General features: G+C 43.1%; 1 long non-coding RNA gene across 1 annotated transcript; it reads left to right on the top strand.

Moving 5' to 3' along the window:
- The first annotated feature begins 546 nt into the window (after positions 1–546).
- LOC134479985 (uncharacterized) lies at positions 547–7,848 on the top strand. The gene is made up of 2 exons (XR_010054059.1): positions 547–655; positions 7,532–7,848. It is a non-coding gene; the product is annotated as an uncharacterized LOC134479985 (long non-coding RNA).
- Positions 7,849–8,056: the final 208 nt, after the last annotated feature.

Below are 8,056 nucleotides of genomic sequence, written 5' to 3'. Positions count from 1 at the left end.
CCACAATGATGTGTTTGAAATATTTTACAGCTAAAATGACATTTAAAGAGATAGCAAGAACGTCTTACTATGAGCAAAGGTGAGAAGCACGAAAGGTCCCATTCATGGGAAAAGGTGGTCACCATCCCCTTCTACTGTATCAGATTCTGTTCAGGTTTGCTTCGGAGAGAGGAAGCCATACTACTAGACCTGTACCGTCACTCCAGAGGATGGGGATTTAAAAGACCATGCTCTTAGAGATTCGCCTTCTATCTCAGTCAACGAACACTATAATTTGTAAGCATTGGGGACCCAGATGGATGGGTGGTGGTGTTCATACCCAGAGAGACTATGAAAAAGCACAAGCTAAGCTGAAGAGGTGCCACGGCTTGAGTGTGAAATGTCCCCTAGAGGCTTGTGTTTGAAGAGGAGGTTCTCCAGCTGATGGTACGGGTTTAGAAAGTTGTTACAACCTTTAGAGAGTGAGGCCTCCTTAGAGGAAGTGGGTTACAGGAGGTAGGCCTTGAAGTTCCATAGCAGGAACTCGGTGTCTTATCTAATCTCTCTGCTTCCGGTTTCACCAGGAACTTCATCTTCCCGTTACCATGGAGCTTCCTGCCACCAGTCCTTCCTAGCCATAGTGTATTCCCTCAAACTGTGAGACAAAATAAGCTCCGTAAGCTTCCTTTTGTCGGGTATTTGTCAGCAATGGAAAGGGTAGCTGGTACAGTAGGGAGGGAAGATGGGGCTGCTTTCCCTCTCCTTACACTGGCCCTGAATCCACAGGGAACCTAGGAGCTTCGGCTGTGACACCACTGATCCCTTCTTGCCCTGACATACTCAGAACACACAAGGACAATGCCACATGCATGTCCACGGCTCTCACCAGGCCTTCCTTCCCCGAATCCTAACTTTAGCGTCACCCCCATGCAAGGAGAGATGGAGCACCCTAGGTAGGCTCCATCTGCCGGTACCAGTGGACTTGATCCCCTCAAGGCTGAACAGCAGAAACAGCTATTTTTTGCTGGCTTGTCTTTTTATTTCACTTCAACCTCCTATCTCCTCTTCTGTAATTATTGCCAAGAAATGTTCACAGCAAACATGCTAGCTTTCTGACAGTCTGTCATGTGGGAGAGAGACAAGTGATTTCTGCTTACCTCTCAAAGACCAAAGTCTGACTGAACGAGGCTCCTGGAGGTGGGTTCCGGCCACGGGCTGGGGGCAAAGCTGTAGTAGTCTGCCTCCCCTGAGAGCTACCCAGAGAGCAGTGATAGATCACTGCAGAGCCAGGGGCCGGCCAACCTCTCCAGTGCTGTAGCATATCTCCAATGAATTTTTATGTGTCCTAAATGATTTCTGTAAAATATGAACTAATTGTGAAAATGTTTAAGATGACAAGGTGGCCCAGTAATCTAATCTTTCAGAGAATATCACTGTCAACTTTCTTTTTCAATATCACTTTGGTGTGGATCCTTACAAAATATACACAAAACTTTATGGTGTGAAGAGGGAATGTGTTACACTGTGCTATAAATAGAATGGCTTATAACTTCACACACACACACACACACACACACACACACACACACACACACACACACACACAAATGAACACTTGGGCACCTGCACACACAAATCATATCTGCGAGCCTCTCTATGCTTGGATATGCATGACTGATAGTCTCCTCCCTTTATAAAAATCAGATGCATATTCCTTCACAAGTCCTTTTGAACACAATGTCAGGCACTATTTTAAACACCAGGGGACACAATGTTAAAGAAAACAAAGCCTCCTGAGACTTCATATGCTAGCAGAGAGAAGGAAACACACAAACAGATATGTATCAAATGAGGTCTCAAAGATACACGCTGTGAAAGAAAACAAGCCAGGTTTGAAGAGAGGGTGGCAGGATACTGTTTTAGGTTGTGTATGGAAGGCTTCTCCCAGCAAGTGGTTCTGTGTCAGTGATCTATTGCTGCATAACAAAATTCCCTTACTGGATTTTAAAAGCTGCAGTTTGCTTGCTGCCTTACAGTTTTTGTAGGACAGGGACCCAGCATCGATTTAACTGTGTCTTCTGGGACAACCAAGTGGCCAGCATCACCTGATATAGTGCTTTGTACACATGCGAGAACACACACACACACACACACACACACACACACACACACACACTTTTGATACGTATTTGTAAATTATTTGTGTATACATCACACGTAGAAATTCCCACCTGAATGGATGGATTGAATGTGTGGTCTTAATAAGGAGAGGCTTAACTGGCAACTGTTCTCTTGTGTACAGTTGGGAATCCTTGAAGGATTTCACAAAGATTAAATAACATACAGTGATGTTTTAAGAAGGAATTTAAGGAATAAGTACATTTGCAAATAAGATTTTGCTCTTAAAACCTGCAGATTTCCCCCCAGTCCACTGACAGGCAAGTGGCCAACATACATTTAGAAGCATATTTTACACTGTCTGTTCTCAAACCCTTCTTCAGACTACAGACACCCCTCCCCCTCCCTCCCCGCCCCCAGTGAGTGGCCCATCCTCCGTGGAAATGAACATGTGACCCTGCTCACTGTTTCTGCCTCAGGTACTCTCTCAGGCATGCACAGTGGCTCAGAACAGAAACAGTCAGCCACAGCCTATAGGCCACATACAGCTCACAGATATATTTTGTTTCCTGGGCATAGTATTTTCTAAAACTGAATTAAAACCACAGATATCTTGTGAAGTGTGAGTCTGGCCATGGGGCCAGCACTCCTGTGGTGGCAGCCTTCTGTCTGTATCATTGGAGCAGAAGCTCCCTGTGGCTTTATTTCCAGACCCCCGTGGTCTTTGCCTGCTTGTTTCATTGTTTATGTTGACTGGGCATTGAGCCACATACATTTTCAATCCTGGTGTGAAGAGCATCATCCCACATGTGCATTGGCCTAGCCCCATGCCAGTGGATACTTCAGCCCCAAACAAACCCTCCAAGGCAAAGAGCAACTGTTTTGTGTTAGTTGGAGAAAACAGGTTAGGAAGGAGTGGTTTACTTTGGCTCATATTCTGAGGGGTAGCATCAAGCGTGGGGGAAGAGCGGTGGCATCATGGGTGTGAAGTGGCTGGTCACACAGGAAACAGAGAGCTGACAGGAAGTTGGAGTAGGGTGCAAAGCCTCAAGGCCCACCTCACACAATCCAGTTCTTTCAGTGAAGCTCTACCTCCTTCTAGAAACTACCAAATGCCCATCAGACACGGGAGCTTATAGAAAAGTGCATCCCAACTTAATTACACTGTGGCCTGTTTCTTAAGTGAGGCTTTTTGCATTAGCTCGGTCTAGGCACTGCCCAGTTTTTCTCTCTCACATTCTATATATGTGTGTTTGGACACCACTTCTTTCAAGGTGAACTTTCATGAAAACCCAAATGAAAAATATATTGGGGTACAGAACTTGAAAAGTCTGGACTCTAAAGAGTCTCCAAATTTGGAAGATGATCCCAAACTTGTGGAGGGATCTCTTAAAAATAAGAACAATATTGCCTTCTTTCAGTCACTCATATCAAGAGAAATGACACAACCACCCCTTGCATAGGGTACCAGAGAGGAATCTGGGGAAGAGGAGACTCATACCTCTCACTCAGGATCCTAGAAATAGACCCCAGGATGGAGAGTATAGAAAGAAAGTTTGTTTGGACAAACACTGAGAAATGAGGATGCCTCAGATGAAATCAGTTTTAACCAATTATTTTCAACCATATATAATTTGTCTCCTACTAAACTGTAAACTCTTTGAGGTAAAAATTTAGGTCCCACTGACTTTTGCATCACAAATAATCACTGAGTAGTTAGTTGTATATGAAAGAATGGATAGACAAATAGATGGTGTGCAGACGGGTACGTGGATGGATAGGTGGATAAGTGGGCAGATGGATGGATGAATGAATGGATAGTTGGATGGATGATGGATGGATGGATGGACAGAGGGGTGGATGAATGGATGGATGGATAGACAGAAGGATGGATGGATGGACAGAGAGATGGATGAATGGATGAATGAATGGATGGATGGATGGATGGACAGAGGAAGGCAGATGTGTGAATGGATGAATGGATGGATGGATAGATGGATGATGGATGGATGATAGATGGATGGATGGACAGAGAGGGATGAATAGATGAATGGATGGATGGATGGATGGATGGACAGAGGAAGGCAGATGTGTGAATGGATGGATGGATGGATGGATGGATGGACAGAGGAAGGCAGATGTATGAATGGATGAATGGATGGATGGATGATGTATGGATGGATGATGAATGGATGGATGAATGATGGATGGATGGATGGACAGAGGGGTGGATGAATGGATGGATGGATAGACAGAAGGATGGATGGATGGACAGAGGGGTGGATGGATGGATGATGGACGAATGGACAGAAGGATGGGTAGATGGATAGATGAAAGGTTAGATAAATGGGTGGGTGGTGGACAGGTGATTATGTATTCAGATATATAGATGAAGGAACAGAAGGTACTGGATAGATTCCAGATATTAAGGTGATGTGTGTATTTATTGTCTCCAACCTCATTATTGGCTCTGTATATCCTAATTAATTTATAAACAGAGGTAGATTTGTCTAGGAAAAACTGAGGTTGTATTTTCTTAATTGATTACTGGGCACTGGGGGCAGTGGGGAGTCACTGAACCCCCTTTCAAGTTTGTAACTACATTAGTGCATCCAAAGAAAACTGTGTGTGAGTCCCATAAGAGTTTACAGAGGTAACCCCCACCACACACACACACACACACTGACAGCTGCTAGATTGCAAATGCTATCACACAGAAGAAAGACTTCTTGATCCTCAGATAGTTGCTAACAAAACAATATGTTGATCCGTTCCAAGAAACTAAATCAGAGGCAATCAGATTTGGCAGCTGCTTGGCTCATGAAAGGTGACACCCAATTAGAAAATATGATCAACCCCAAACAGTATGCATTTCCAACATCCCACAGAATTTACAGCCATAATCATGGATCTGACAGCCATGGCTCTCACTTGGAGACAGAAACTCCTCCAGAAGTAGCAATAATAGCATCTCATTGTTGTATAATGTTGCGTTTTATAGGAGTAGTCACAATGGCTCCTTGAGACAGGATGGAAAATGGTTTTAGTCCCTCTTTGAGATCTCAGAGACTACTCCAGAATAACATGTCAATAAGTCTGAGAAGAAGTAGGTTTCACAAAGAAATCCAAGATTTGACTTCTCATCAACAATCCTCCAGCTATTATGTGACCTCATTTATCGTTTGGCCTCATAGTCGACCAAGAAAAATTATCTCGTGTTTAGCCAAGTTATTAATAATCTGACATGTGATATCATAGCCAGTTATAGCATTTTAGCACAATTTCTGGTTGTGGCATTATTATTAATTCCTAATCTAAGTTATTTCTGCAGATTTTCATCTTAGTCTCATTTATCCCACTCCCCTATATTTGCTATATTTTAGAAAGAGGGCTAGGTCTGATTTTTTTTTGAAAGAACAACATGGTACCATGAAAACTCCTTGGAGTGATTGTGTAATGAAGGGCATATGAGTCCCTAGATTAGAAAGCGTATTCCTTAGTACCAATACAGACGTGTGAGAACAAGTCACATTAGACATGCTTGTTGATATTACATTCTTCATAGAGACCTAAAGAGACACATAGATGCACTGTCTGCTCATTCAAGTAAGGACTTTGATGGATTTCCTATAACATTCTAAATAGATTATGGAGATCCATACCTCATGATTTCAGTGGATTATCATTCAGTGGATTTTAAATTGCTTGAGTAAGTTTAGATATGATGAGTAATGGTTATATGATCAAGAAGATGCACTATACAATGAAGTTTGACCTCAGTCTTATACTCTGTGTGTATGTGTTATATGTATGTTTATATGTATGTTCATGTTCATGTGTGTTGCTATGTGTGTGTTTGTATATGTATGTTCATGTGTGTGTGCATGTGTTTGTAGATTGATATGCACATATGTGTTTATGCATGCACATGCATGTATGGTCTATAGATCAATATCATGTGTCTTCTTTAGTCACTCTCCACCTTACTTTTTGAGACAGGGTCTCTCACTGAACCTGGAGTGCTCCAACTTGGCTAGACTGGCTGTCCAGAGAGTGCACGGAGTCTCCTTTTCTAGCTTCCCCTTGCTCTCATTCCCAGACTCTTCCATGGGGCCTTGAAATCCAAACCCAGGTCAACAGTGGTGTGCAGCAAACGCTTTACTGACTATACAGTCTCTCTAGCACTTCCAAAGCACTACACTCTCTGTGCATGCAGCTTTCCTCAAAGCTAAGAGGAGAAACTAAGGAACCGAATGGAAGAATCATTTGCCACAAGCAGTCTTGAGTATTGGCTCATTCTGACCAGACAATGTGGTCTAGTCAGAGGGGTCAAATGCACAAGTAGACATGTAGAGCACAAACAAGACAAAGTCTTGGTAGGAACTCGGTAGGAAAAGATGCCAGGCTGTGGCTAGTTGATAACTCAGCCTCACTCAGTAATAAGAAGCAGTGACCCAAAAGTTACTTTAGTTACTTTCCAATGGAAACCATTTTTTTTTTCTTTCTAAGCCTGGGGTGCTAAAGGAAGTTCTTGGCCAGTTGGAAAGTGGCATAGGCAGAGGAAGTAAATGGAGAAGGAGCTGAGACCATCTATGTTAATTTTATTACAGATGATGGCACAGGAGGTACTTGGCGAGCATTGTCTCTAGATATCTGAACATCAGAAAAGAGGAAACCACATTTAGTCATCTGATAGTCTGACAAAATGCAAGCCTTGACAGATTGTGTTCATTTTTATTTAACAATTCCATTCTGTGAGGGTGCCTCTTGATTAGGATTACCTAGGAAAGAAACAGAATGTCCCACCCTCCTGAAGAGATCCTGTATTCATTCATCTACTGACTCATTTAGTGAATTTAGTGAGAGTCAAGGCATGTGCAGCTCTGAGCTGAGTTCTAAGGCCTGAGTGGCAAGCCATGCACATGTAGTCTCTGCTCTCCTACATAAGCAAAGAACTAACTGATCACAGTAGGGAAAAAAATGAGAGCAGGAAACAGGTTTATAACAGAAGATAGTGGGATGGGTTATGGTTAAATAACATTCAGAAAAGGAGGAAATAGTAAGCCAAAACCTACAAGTCAGCCATGGGTACCTCCTAGCTGCCTGCCACATTTCTACTTCTTTGTTTCATTTAAGGACATAATGTATCCTGTAACAATTTTGTGTGGGGTCACACCCTAGTGTGTGTTTCTAAAGCACACATAGCCCAGGCTTCTTGGGCTTAAGGGATAGTCAGTGTGACGGTGTTCTGTGAAGTGGAAAAGTCTTGTGTCATGTGATGGTTGGCTGAAGCAGACTCACGTGATGTTTTGATGAAGCAGACACATGAGTAGACACGTGATCCTTAAAGAGCGTATAAATAGGACCCAGCAGACAGTGATGGGCTCTTGTATTGCTAGCCATGCAGTGCTTCATTGGTCCCATGTCTTTGCAGATCTTCACTTTGTACATAGAGAGAGGCACTGCAGAGACCTTCTGGCATTTTGGTTGAGTCTTGCCAATTTGGTGGAGACCTGGCTATTTCTGCTGGATCATGCTACCACTGCTGCTTCATGTTTGATGACACTTTTGAACTGGACTGCTGGCATCCTGACAACAAAGATTGGAATCACCTCCAACTACTTCTACATAGGTCGACATCCCTTTGTCCTATTTACCACCTTTTCTCCCCTACCTTTGGACAGTGGGCTAAAGGAGGGCAGGGTTGAAACAATGGAGAACCCTTATTAAAGGAGATTTTGAAAAATCTAAGCCTTTCAATTCTGACATGTACATTGTGATTTAGGGGAAATCATTGCTTCCCTAATATAAGGGCTCCCCTCTCTCTCCCTGTCCATGTGCACTCTCTCTCTCTCTCTCTCTCTCTCTCTCTCTCTCTCTCTCTGTGTGTGTGTGTGTGTGTGTGTGTGTGTGTGTGTGTGTGTCCAGATGTGCTTGTGTATGTGTCTGATCAGCAGTT

Source organism: Rattus norvegicus, chromosome 8, assembly GCF_036323735.1.
Source record: "Rattus norvegicus strain BN/NHsdMcwi chromosome 8, GRCr8, whole genome shotgun sequence".
NCBI lineage: Eukaryota > Metazoa > Chordata > Mammalia > Rodentia > Muridae > Rattus > Rattus norvegicus.
Note: the sequence above shows the minus strand (reverse complement) of the source record. Positions and strands in the feature narration are given on the sequence as shown.